We start from the raw sequence: 12904 nt of genomic DNA, 5'->3' as shown, positions 1-12904 counted from the left end.
GAAATGTAACACTGCAAATCACCTTTTTGGGGGGAAGTGTTTGAATTAAGGTCCAAAGTTCTTAAAAAAAAAAAAAAGTACTTACTGTAACACATTCTACTTACCTCATACAACGCAAGGAGAAGTGTCTGGTTTTATAATGTGCCTTCTGTTCTTCAGAGGAATGGCAAGACACAAAGGCAAAACAAATGCTCAGCTTTTCAAAAGAGAACAGACAGTGGTTTTAAGTCAATGGAGCATAATTTTAGACCCTGATACTCTCAGTAAGATGCTTACCCAGAACTATAAAGACTTTGAGGTCTCTGCTTACCACTATTTCTACGTGTATGTCAGGCCCCAATCACACTTGGTGCCATTTGTCCTGTCTTTTATTAAATTATATCCTTCCAGTCATGTGTGCAAATATATTCTCACAATTACCAAGTTCACATTTCTGCCTTTCCGAACCAATTTCTAGGCTCAGCCAGCAGACTCAACAATTGTTTTAGAGAAAGAACAAATATTAAGTACATTTAGAAATTCAATAAAATCTACAAGGTTATGTTTCTACTCCATATTAGCTACTGAGATTTCCTAGAGAACTAATTCTATTCATTTTACTTAGCATTTTTAAGTTAATGAAAACATTACAAGGAATTATGAAGAGCCAAAATCTGAAACAGAAACTAAAATTTCAGGCCTTGTTTTTTAAATTTTAAGAAATTTTTTTTTCTTTTGGAGTTTAAGAACATATTTCTTCTAAAGAAGTATTTTTAAAATTAAAAAAAAAAAATTCCCCTTAAGACATGACAGCACTGATAAGAAAACAGCAAAATTTAACCCACTGTTTCACATCTGTCACAATCAGACACGATTTTAATATATCATGCACATGGACTTTAAGAGACTGTATACTTGATTGTTTCATTTGAAGAACCAAATGGATCAGGGTAATGTGATGTTAAATTTAGAGGATAAGGGAAGGACAGAATAACAAAGAAGCAGACTCCCTGCCTTTACTGTTAACTCAATCAAGTGATTCAAGCTCTTAAAAGCAGAATTCCCTGTGAGTTAAATATTATCTCTCTGGGGGAAGGGAATGAAACAACAGCAAAATGTAAGAATGTAAGAATCTGAATCCCACGACTGCCAATGTGCTGGGTTACAAAAAAAAAAAAAATTAAACAGATTTGAATTTCTTTCCCACAAGTTGCACCATCTCTCTTCCTCCTATATCTTTTAAATACTTCTCATTCCTTATGGAATGGAGCCAAAAGAGGGACTTTCTTAAATGATAAAACTATTTAATTATGTGCAACATACTCACATGTAATACTATGTACATTGCTCATGTAATTTCTACCCTGAATAAGTATAACAGCCTCCTCCAGAAAATAAAAAATGGTTCAAATCTAGGACAAAATTGTCTCCCTCAGAAACCTTAAGTTACCCTTACTGAGACTCAAATGTTATAGATCATAATTTAGTGAGACTTCATAACCTCCTAAAAAATGGTTTTAAACTGCAATCCTTCTCTCATTTTCTGGGGAAGCACATTTCCCTTTTTGAAATAGTAAGCTTATGGTAGGTTGCTCTGTCCATTTAAAACTGGGGATCATAGGACGCCTGGGTGGCTCAGTGGTTGAGCATCTGCCTTTGGTTCAGGGCATGATCCCGGAGTCCAGGGATCCAAAAGAAACGAAAATATATGTTCCCCACAGAGACCTCTACACAAATGTTCATAGCATCTTTATTCATAATAGCCAATAAGTAGAAACAAATATCTATGGATTGCTGAATGGATACAAATTACAGTACATACACAGGATGGAATACTACTCAGCAATAAAAGGGAATGAAGCGTTCCCTGTTCCTATACACGTACAATACATCTGAAAAGCATTATGCTAAGTGAAAGAAATCAGACACACACAGAAGCTACGTACTATATGATTCCACTTACAGTGCATTCTACTGGAATGATTCTACAAAGGAAAAATCTAGTGACAGCAGATCAGTGGTCACCAGGGGCTGACGCTGGGGGAAGGGATTACATTGAAAGAAGGATAAAGGAACTTTTTGGGGTCTTAGGAAATGTTCTATACCATGGCTGTGATGATGGTTATATGACTATGCACTTTTAAGAACTTTCACTGAACTGTGCACATGAAATGTGAATTTATCATATGTAAATAAATGTTTACTTCAGTAAAGTTGATTAAAGAAAAAAATAGGGATACCTGGGTTGCTCAGCAGTTAGGCACCTGCCTTCAGCTCAGGGTGTAATCCCGGGTCCAGATATTGAGTCCTGCATTGGGCTCCCTGTGTAGAGCCTGCTTCTCCCTCTCCCTATGACTCTCTGCCTCTCTCTCTATGTCTTTCATGAATAATAAATAAAATCTAAAAAATAAAAATTATAGAAAAAATAAGTCTTTAAAAAAAATTTTTTTTAAGATTTTATTTATTCACGAGAGACACAGAGAGAGAGATAGAGGCAGAGACACAGGCAGAGGGAGAAGCAGGGTCCATGCAGGGAGCCCGACGTGGGACTCGATCCTGGATCTCCAGGATCACACCCTGGGCTGAAGGCGGCGCCAAACCGCTGAGCCACCAGGGCTGCCCCAAAAAATAAGTCTTTCTTGATGATACATCAAACCAGTAATTTTCTAGAGACTTTTATTGTTAAAAATCAGTAGGTAGGGAAGGGCACCTGGATGGTGCTGTTGGTTACCTGTTGGACTCTTGGTTTCAGCTCAGGTCCTGATCTCAGGGTCATGAGATCAAGCATCATGTTGAGCTCTGTGCTTAGTACAGTCTGCTTAAGACTCCCTCTGCCTCTCCCCTCTACTTTCTCTTTCTAGAATAAATCTTGCTTAAAAATCAGTAGGCAAAAAAAAAAAAAAAAAAAAAAAAAAATCAGTAGGCAATTCCACCGTTTAAAAAAACTGAGTGACTTCATAATGAGTGATAACAGTAAAATGATCAATACTGGTTTATTAACTGCAAAAAAAAGTTACCTATATGCTAATGTTGAGATGTTAATAATAAGAGAAACTGGATACAGAATTTATGGAAACTCCTTCTACTATCCTTATTATCTTTTTGTAAATTTAAACTGTTTTAAAAACTTTTTAAAAATTGATAATTGGAAATAAGAACTACCTTATTGGGGTGCCTGAGTGGCTCAGGTGGTTAAGCAACTGGCTCCTGATTTCAGCTCAGGTCATGATCTCAGGGTTATGGGATCAAGCCCTGTGTCAGCTCCGAGATCAGTGGGGAGTCGGCTTGAGATTCCCCTCTCTCCCACCCCTCCAAAATAAATAAATAAATGTTAAAAAAAAAAAAGTTTATAAAAATTTGGAGATCTTTCCCCAGAAAATTGGATCTCAATTTGTTTCAAAGGCTAAAACTAGAATGTAGTCTGTCACTAGCTGGAAATGGGAAGACTTTATTGAAATGTTTGGAGATAAAACATTTAAAAAACAATATTCTTAAATTTAAGAGAGGTTGAAATCAGAATATAAAAGTTCCAAGCTATGAAGTTCTGTTACACACACAAAGGGGCCCTCCCTTTGCAAAAAGAGCTTCTCTTTGGAGCAAGTTCAACATCTTTACTACTTTCTTCTACATCATATAATTTTATCAAGCAGCAGGCTAAGTAAGGCTTCAGAAGTAGATGGCATTGTAGATTTTTAAATTTTCCATCTCATTCTTTCCTTATTAGCTCATGGTGGAATTGAAACACAAACAGGGGTGAACCTACCTCTACAAAGAGCTCTAGAAACACAGAATTGAGTCATTTTGGTGATCACCAATTTTATCAACATTCCATTAAAATCTATTCTGTGGCTAAGTACACAGCCTGCTAGATCCTGCAATTAGGATTTTTAAGCACATCTTTAATTTACACTTCTCCCACTTCTCCAAGGTATTTACATTTGTTATTAGTTTGAGCTTCTCGGCACCCTGCACGCAGAAAGAACCTTACTAACAGGAAGCTGTGATCCTGAACTCTTATTTAAAAGAAAATTATAGCATTAGTATTTTCTAGCATTGCTTAAGAGAATCCAGTCGTTTGCATTGGAGATAATGGTGATAAAAATCAAAGCAGGATTGGTCTTTAGGAGACCCATAGGAAAATGCTGACTTAGAAGAGTTAAAGCAGTCTCCTAACAGGCTAGAGCCCTACCTTGGCTGGTTCTGTACTACGTGAGCACAAAGCCTAATCTTTAGTGATTGCTCATTATTTTTCAATAAAAAGACTGTTTTTGTTATTCCATTTTGAATCAAAGTATCAGGCCAAGCGTGTCAGAGAACACAACACACAAGAGGCACTAAAAGTTAACTACCCATTTAGTAATTCATGACTTTAAGGTCTGGAGCACTAGGGTACCTGGGGGCTCAGTGGTTGAGCATCTACCTTTGGCTCAGGTCATGGTCCTGGGATCATGGGATTTAGTCGCACATTGGGATCCCTGCAGGGAGCCGCTTTCCTTGGCATCCCAAGGAAACCAAATTTTTGATCTCAAGAATTAAATAGACAAAATTGATTATTTTAAATTGTTTTTAAAAGGCATGCTAATTTAGGGATGCCTGGGTGGCTCAATGGTTTGAGTGTCTGCCTTCTACTCAGGGGATGATCCTGGGGCCCTGGACAAGTCCCACATCGGGCTCCCAGGAAGCCTGCCTCTCTCTCTCTGTGTGTGTCTCTCATGAATAAATAAAAAATCCTAAAAAAAAAAAAAAAAGGCATGCTACTTCAAAGGCAAGTAAGTATAAGGGAAACAACTCTGACCACATCTTCTCACTTTTTCCCTCCTTATGAAAGTCTTCTTGGGAGTAAAATTTCATTTTTTAATCCTAGGCTCCTTGTTCTATTGTTTCAAAGAGAATTAAAGTAACACCACAGTGAACAGGTTATTTCCACTTCAGGGAGTTTTAAGGTCGTGCCTTAGCATCAAGTTCCATGACTGATCTACAAGTACTCTGCCAGCTACTAGCAGAACTAGGATCTAGACTTCCAGACTCCAGGTTCCAGAGATCTGCCCGCTATTTATTTATTCCACATATATGTACTGAGCACCTACATGTGCCTGGCACTGTTTCTTTTCTCTCTTTCTTTTTTTTTTTTTTTAAGATTTTATTTACTCGAGAGACAGAGAGTGAGAGAGAGAGAGAGAGAGAGAGGCAGAGACACAGGCAAAGGGAGAAGCAGGCTCCATGCCTGGAGCTGGACGCGGGACTCGATCCTGGGTCTCCAGGATCACGCCCTGGGCTGAAGGTGTTGCTAAACCGCTGAGCCACGCGAGCTGCCCCCTGGCACTGCTTCAAGTGCTGAGGGTACATCAATGAATAAAACAGGCAAACACTCCTGCGACGAAGAGTTAATTCACAGTGGCTGTGAGACACACATTCAACACAACATTATTATTACATTTTCATAGATGATCCTTTCCTCTGTTTTAAGTGTGTTTAAAAGGGGGGGGGGTACGTATCTCCTAAATACACCTTCTTCTATGTAAGCAAATAATCTCTTCGATCACTGCCACACCATCCCAGCCTTGGGGATTCCAAGGCTTAAAATAGACAAGCTCTCACAGAAACCTCTGATAAGAGTTAGTTAGCACCTTCTCAGGCTGGAAACTTCCTTCAGTGCCGGTTTCCTCAACTTTAAAGCACCGGTGGGGGTGGGAGTTCTCTTCAAAGACGTCACTGCAGAGACCACACTTTCCACGCCGTCTCTGCACACACATCCAGCTGTTCCGGTCTACCTCGGCTCTTTTCCCTCATCCACGCCCCTTTAGGGCTAGGCTCGCTACCCGAGCTACCCCACTTACAATCCTACATGTCATCCACCAAAAGCCCACTCTCCATATTCCGCCGGGGGCACTAACATCCTTCCACATCCCTTCCCCTCCCCACCCCCTGAGAAACAATTTCTCAGTAAGAAGTAAGTTTGTCTTGTCCCGCATTTCCTAACAGCCATGTCCCAAATACAACACCTCGCCTTTGCTTCAAGGCGCTTCCCCTTCTATCCCTTGATCCTCAGGAGAGCTGGCGGTGGGCAGGGATTGGCAAGAGACCAAATTTAGAAAGAAGCAGCCTCCCACTCGGGGCCGGGACCGGGGAGAGGCGCGCGAGGCGCCGAGCGCGCACGCTAGACCCCGAAAGTGAGCGCCTCCTTTCATTTTGCGCCTAGAAACCTGCCTCGCCTCACCTCGGTCCCAGCCCTGTCTTTTCTGCCACCCCTTCCTCGACACACCCCAAAGTCATCACAAACAGCCCCCGCGTCTAGCCCCCCGGGGCACAGCCCCAAGCCCCTGGGAGTCCACCTAGCTAAGGGCCCCCGCAGGTGCCACCGCCCACCCGCGCCCTCTCCGCTCCGGGGCTCCCGCCCACCGGCCACCCCGCCCTCCAACGGGAGTCCCCATCCCCGGGCCCGCCTCCGCCGCTCCTCCTCCCGACACACCGCCCTCCCCTCCTCAGACGCGGTCCTCGCCGGGGGCTCGCTCGTCCCGTCGCCCCCTTGGCTCCAGCCCTCGGACGGGGAGGGGGAGCCCCGCTGCTCCCGGCCGGGGAAGCAGTGTGCCCCTCCGCCTCCTCCCAATTCTCTGACCTCTTCGCCTCGCCCTCCCTCAGGCCCCGCGTGGCGAGGTGCCGAGGCCCGGCCCCACCGCCCGGCCCGGGCTTGTTTACTCACTCACCCTCCATCCCGAGCCGCAGGGACCCGCCGCTAGGACGCCTGCGCGCCGCGGCCCCGCCCCCGCGCCGCGGCCCCGCCCCGCGCCTGCGCGCTGCGCCTCCCGCGCCCCGCCCGTGGGGCCACCTGGGCTCCCTTCTTCGCACGTCGGTCGTTTGGCGCCAATACCCCAACTCGGGAGTCGAAGGTGATGCCGCCCGAGCCCGACGGTTTCCAAGGCGGCTCTGTTAGGGGACAGGAAGGGCTCTCAGGGGACCTCCCAGAGTCACTAATGTCTTCAGGGAGACCCTATCCAGCGGTTGCATCATCTTCACGCGCGGACGGCAAGCCACGTTTCACTTCGGCGTTTGAAACCAACCCGAAATCCTTCGTATGGATCCCTCACACCTACCAGTACCTCCAAACACCAGTCTGAGCTCTCCATCATCCTTCTTGCTTTATTTACACCCGACTTCCCTATGTCTGTCAAGTTTTCCCAGTCACTTACATTCAAATGAATTCCCTTGTATCAAAATATTTCTTCACAAGTTACTTATACGAAACAAACAACATACTTATAAGTTACACAGGAGGGACGCCTGGGTGGCTCAGCGGGTGAGCGCCTGCCTTCCGCCGGCCGCATCGGGCTCCCTGCTTGGAGCCTGCTTCTCCCTCTGCCTGTGTCTCTGCCTCTCTCTCTCTCTTTCTCTGTGTGTGTGTGTGTCTCATGAATAAATAAACTTAAAAGAATTTTTGCAGAGGAGGGCAGCCCCGGTGGCGCAGCGGTTTAGCGACGCCTGCAGCCCAGGGCGTGAACCTGGAGACCCAGAATCGAGTCCCGCGTCAGGCTCTCTGCATGGAGCCTGCTTCTCCCTCTCCCTCTGCCTGTGTCTCTGCCTCTGTGTGTGTGTGTGTCTGTGTGTGTCTCTATGGATAAATAAATAAAGTCTTTTTTAAAATTTTACAAAGAAAAAAAGTAACTTTACAGGACAGAAAGCTGGCAGATATCACCTGAAGCAAGTGATCAAAGTTTACATCACTAGTGATGTGAGAGAGTTTTATTAGGTGCCCTTCAATATGATGCAATGAGAAGGTCACAAAATCCTTTCTGTAGCACTCCTGAAAAAAAGGAATGCAAAAGCTGAATTTAGTCATAAGGAAGCATCAGACAAATCCAAAATAAGGGGTGATCTATAAGATAACTAGCCAGCGGGGATCCCTGGGTGGCGCAGTGGTTTAGCGCCTGCCTTTGGCCCAGGGCGCGATCCTGGAGACCCGGGATCGAGTCCCACATCGGGCTCCCGGTGCATGGAGCCTGTTTCTCCCTCTGCCTGTGTCTCTGCCTCTCTCTCCCTCTCTGTGTGACTATCATAAATAAATAAAAATAAAAATAAAAAGTTAACTATCCAGCATCTATTAAAATGTGATGATCATGAAAGACAAAGAGAGAGTGAGGAATGGTCCCAGATTGGAGGAGACTAAGGAGACAGGACATTAAATGTAATGTGTGATCCTGACTTGAATCCTGGTGGGGAAGAAGGACACTGGTGGGATAACTGATGACATTAGAATCCTAGACTAGGCAAATGCAGTTTATCATCTCAGTTCCTGGTTTTGGCAATTGTACTTCTTCAACATTTGAGGAACTTGGCTGATGGGCACATGGGAACTGTCTATCATTGGCAACTCTTGTAAATCTGAAGTTACTTCAAAAAATAAAGTTAAAATAATAAAACTTAAAATACAAAATAACATTACCTTGAATCTGTCTCAAAGTGCATAATTACAAATGCCTGTTAATGTTTATTTTTTTCAGATAATCTTCATAACTCTATGAAATAGGGAGGGAGAGTTTCAGTTCTACACACAAAACTATTCAGGCCTAAGGAACATAAAAGACTAGCCTTACACTAATGAAAAATCTCTCTGTCAGGTCTTAAAATCAGGTCTCTGGATTTTATTTTTTTTAATTTTTATTTTTTTAATTTTTTTTTTTTATGATAGTCACACACACAGAGAGAGAGAGGCAGAGACACAGGCAGAGGGAGAAGCAGGCTCCATGCACCGGGAGCCCGATGTGGGATTAGATCCCGGGTCTCCAGGATCGCGCCCTGGGCCAAAGGCAGGCGCCAAACCGCTGCGCCATCCAGGGATCCCAGGTCTCTGGATTTTAGATTTAATGTTCTTATATCAGCAACTTTGGCTTTGTTGTTGTTGTGTTTTTTTTTTCTCTTGCCTCTATCAGATTAACTATGAAATCAAAGCAAATATTCCTTCATACCTAGCAATTTGCAATAATATTCCTTTCCATTCCCCTTACCTTCTAGACCAGTGGTTTTCAACTGTGGCTCACATTTAAATCACCCGAGGAGAAAAAAATAAAAATAATAAAAAAATAAAATCGCCTGGGGAGCTTTAATAACTATTGTTGCCTGCTTCCCACCTCCAGAGAGGCTGTATGGCCTGGATTTTAAGAATTCTAAGAGAGGGACGCCTGGGTGGTTCAGTGGTTGAGCATCTGCCTGTGGCTCAGGTTGTGATCCTAGGTTCCTGGGATTGAGTCCTGCATTGGGCTCCCCATAGGGAGCCTGCTTCTCCCTCTGCTGAAGTCTCTGCCTCCCTCTTTGTGTGTCTCTCATGAATAAATAAATAAAATCTTTTTTAAAAAAAGAATTCTAAGAGAATCACAAATGATCCCATTGTGTAACCAGGTTTCACAACCATTATGCCACATAAATAATTGTGAAATAAAGAAGGTAGGTTAAAAGAGGGAGAGACAGGCAGCAGGTTAAAAAAAAAAAAAAAAGGATTATCTAAGGAGAGATATTCAGATCTGAATGTCAGGACTGAGACTGGGGAGAGATATGGGAATCATCAGCTTATTGCTGATAACTAACACTGTGGTAGTGGACAGCATTGCTTTAGGAGAGTAAGCCAAGTGACAAGAGGAAAGATACAAGAAATTTTGTGATAATAAAGAAAATATGGCCACAGAAACATTTTGAAGCAGAAGGGAAGGATGGTGAGAAGGTTGACCTCAAAGTTGTAGATCAGAATCGTGCAGCTCAGTTCAGGGTCCACCTCCTCACAAAGCCTCCCAGCCCTCCTGGATCTCCACCTGCTTCAACCCCAGTATCACCTCATGCTCACTCTCATGCTGTTATCTCTTTCACATCCACAATGATACTTGACACAGGACTAAACCAGGCCTTAGTAATCCTTGATCACTGGAGGATTTTAATTTTTTTTAAATTTTTTTATTTATGATAGTCACACACGGGGAGAGAGAGAGAGAGAGAGAGAGAGAGAGAGAGGCAGAGACACAGGCAGAGACACAGGCAGAGGGAGAAGCAGGCTCCATGCACCGGGAGCCTGATGTGGGATTCGATCCCGGGTCTCCAGGATCACGCCCTGGGCCAAAGGCAGGCGCTAAACCGCTGCGCCACCCAGGGATCCCACTGGAGGATTTTAAAAGCAATTTCCCACATCACCATTAAGCATGGAGTTCTTAGGGAAATTTTGCTGATTGGTTCCTCCTCATTGTGATGGGAGAGATTTTTTTTCCTTTTTTTCCTGAGACCAAGCTCTTCCATAAAAGAAGATTATGTCCATGACATGCTATTGGCCAATGTTTGTTTGGCCAGCTCTTCCTTTATAACTTTTTTTCCCCAACCCTCCAGGTCTTTGTCCTATGAATTCATAGAAAAACTGTTGGCAAGTGGTTGGCAGCTGGACCTTTGAAAAACAGTACCATCACCCCTGCCCCACTCCTCCCAGCCCCACTCCCAGACAGTTATAGGAGAAAGGAATAACTGTGTCACTCCTGGCTTCCAGTTGCTCATCTTGCTCTTAACTTGGAAGCCTCTGGGGCCGAACGAAACTGGACAAAGTGTGCTGAGAAGCCTAATAGAGCTGGTTCTTTTTCTGAAAGTGCCTTATTGCGGAAAAATAAAATTATGTGTTTAATTTCTGAAACCTGATGCCTGATTTGCCTTGGCAGCCATTCTCCCAGGCTTGGCCGAGAGTCCAGCAATACTACTGATTAATACCAGCTCAGCTTGCTCCCCAGAGAAGAAGAGCATTATTTACTTGACCATTTTCTTAAATCATTTTTAATTTGCATGTATTTTAACATGATCTTATTGGCTTTAACATGCTGTAACTGACCACTGGCCCCAGTGAAGCCTTGAGGAAGACTGTTCTGCTCTGTGCACTCGTATCCCCATCACAAAACAAGATTTTGTTCAATCCAGTAATTAGAAATGACATATCTATCATATGTTCTGTTCCTTTGGGGGCTGTCAAGTTCTAAGTGTACTTTTGTGCCCTTCTGGTCTTCAGGCCACTGGCAGAAAGAGAAGAAGATGATGCTTCCCAGAATTCAAACAATGCTTTCTGCCCTATTCCTTCCTCCCTTCCAATCTTCCTCCCTTCCTCCTTTCAGGTCCCTTTGGATAGTGACCCCTGGGCTCATTTGCCCCTCCCTTGTAAAGCCCACAGGGATATCAAATATCATTTCTCCGAGGGGACACAAGGGACTGAGGAAAGGTTGGGCCCCAGACAGTCCCTGACAGGGAAGTGTAAACACAGCTGTGGAGATGGGCGCAAACTATCCTCCCTCCTCGCTCTCCCCTCCCCCAGTTCCCACCCAGAAGTAGGAAAAGGCCACCCTGCTGTGGAGAAACAAACAACAAAACAAAGCAAAGCACAACCTAAAAGCCTGAGTGAAGGTCACCAGAAACTGGGGCTGCTGCCCAGGCCTTGGTGCGGCCAGCTGAAGTGCCAGACCCCTCCCTGAACACTTAGAGGCAAAGGCAGTTCCAAAGCAAGTTGAGGTCTGGACGTTACTGAGCCTGGAAACATGGCTCAATTTTTGAAGCCTCTCCACTCCTGGACACTTTGTCCTCTGATCTCAAAAACACAGCTTTCCGCCCCAGGTACTTAGCTCCTGACCCCTAGTTGCATAGGGATCATAATAATGCATTCAATTCAGCAAGTAAGAACAAGCCCACAATAAACCCTTGTTTGTGGCTGTTATAAGTTTAAACTCTGAGCCTCCAAGCCAAAATTTAGAAAGGGCCTCCTTAGCCTTTGTTAATTACAAAATAAATAATTCCAGCAGGAAGGGACTTTCTCTTTTGGGGATTACTTGGGTGGGATTCATGCCTTGCACAAATTGAAAGCTCCAACCCCACAGCTAGGGTGGTGCTTGCTGCCCATTCTTGCTCCCTTGGCACAGTTAATTCGGGGCCTTGATCTCATGGGACACGCCTTTGGCACAACTTTGCCTGGGAAGTAGCCCCAATCGGGTGGACAGCTGATGAGCTGTGCTTCCCTTCTGGCCAGCAGGGTCCTCCAGTGTAAAACTGCAGAACTAGAAAAGTGATAATAGTCCTCAAACACTGTCCATTCAGTATGTGCCCAGCATTGTGCTGAGTGCTTTACAAAGGGTCATCTCATTTCATATGAAGTCAGTAATATTCTTATTATTATTTTACAGCTGAGAAAACTAAACCTTAAAGAGATTCTGGAACTTGCCCAAGGTTACCCAGCTGCAGGTGGTGTGGCCAGGATTTGGGTCTGACCCAAAACCCATTCTGACCCCCAAACCCATGCTCTGAACCGCGTCATTCTATCTCCTCCTTTCTCTGAGATCTTCTAGCTCTGATATCATGATTCTGGATTCTCTCCATAGCTTTCTCTTCTTACCAATGGTGCCAGAAAGAGAAATGTGTTTGGAGCTCTGCAAATTCAGAGGAAAACAGTTCCAGAAAGGTGAGGGGCTTCTTACTCCCTATGTACTGGAGATGCCAATCAAAGCTGGACACTCGACAGACCCTCATATCAGTAGGGAACAGCCTGTGTGAAAGACAAACAAATCCTAGCCAGACAGGAAAGGGGAGTTCCTCTTGTTTCTGTAACTTCCCTTTCTCTCTTCTCTGGCTTATCAGCAGGGTTACACACTGTTAATGCTATGGCCTTTTTTTTTTTTTTTTAATTTTTATTTATGATAGTCACACAGAGAGAGAGAGAGAGGCAGAGACACAGGCAGAGGGAGAAGCAGGCTCCATGTACCGGGAGCCCGATGTGGGATTCGATCCCGGTTCTCCAGGATCGCGCCCTGGGCCAAAGGCAGGCGCCAAACCACTGCGCCACGCAGGGATCCCTGCTATGGCCTTTTGAACCACACTCCAGCTAGGATGGGATACCAGGCTACAGAGATGCTTTTGGAGCAAGAAAAGTACA

General features: G+C 44.4%; 1 protein-coding gene across 3 annotated transcripts in view; it reads right to left on the bottom strand.

The window, feature by feature from the left end:
* Positions 1-6744, bottom strand: part of EZH1 (enhancer of zeste 1 polycomb repressive complex 2 subunit) — a 30111-nt gene extending 23367 nt beyond the window's left edge. Inside the window, exons 1-3 of one of the 3 annotated variants that reach the window (XM_038547253.1) lie at positions 6596-6612; positions 5607-5720; positions 105-196 (exon numbers count right to left, since the gene is read on the bottom strand). The gene's annotated coding sequence lies outside the window, so the exon portion shown is untranslated. Of the gene's footprint in view, positions 1-104; positions 197-5606; positions 6333-6595; positions 6613-6683 lie in introns of those variants that run through there. The other 2 variants (XM_038547251.1, XM_038547252.1) reach the window with 2 other exon arrangements.
* Positions 6745-12904: the final 6160 nt, after the last annotated feature.

This window comes from Canis lupus, chromosome 9, assembly GCF_011100685.1.
Source record: "Canis lupus familiaris isolate Mischka breed German Shepherd chromosome 9, alternate assembly UU_Cfam_GSD_1.0, whole genome shotgun sequence".
In the NCBI taxonomy this organism is placed as follows: domain Eukaryota; kingdom Metazoa; phylum Chordata; class Mammalia; order Carnivora; family Canidae; genus Canis; species Canis lupus.
The sequence above is the reverse complement of the archived record's forward strand: the minus strand, read 5'-3'. Positions and strand labels throughout refer to the sequence as shown.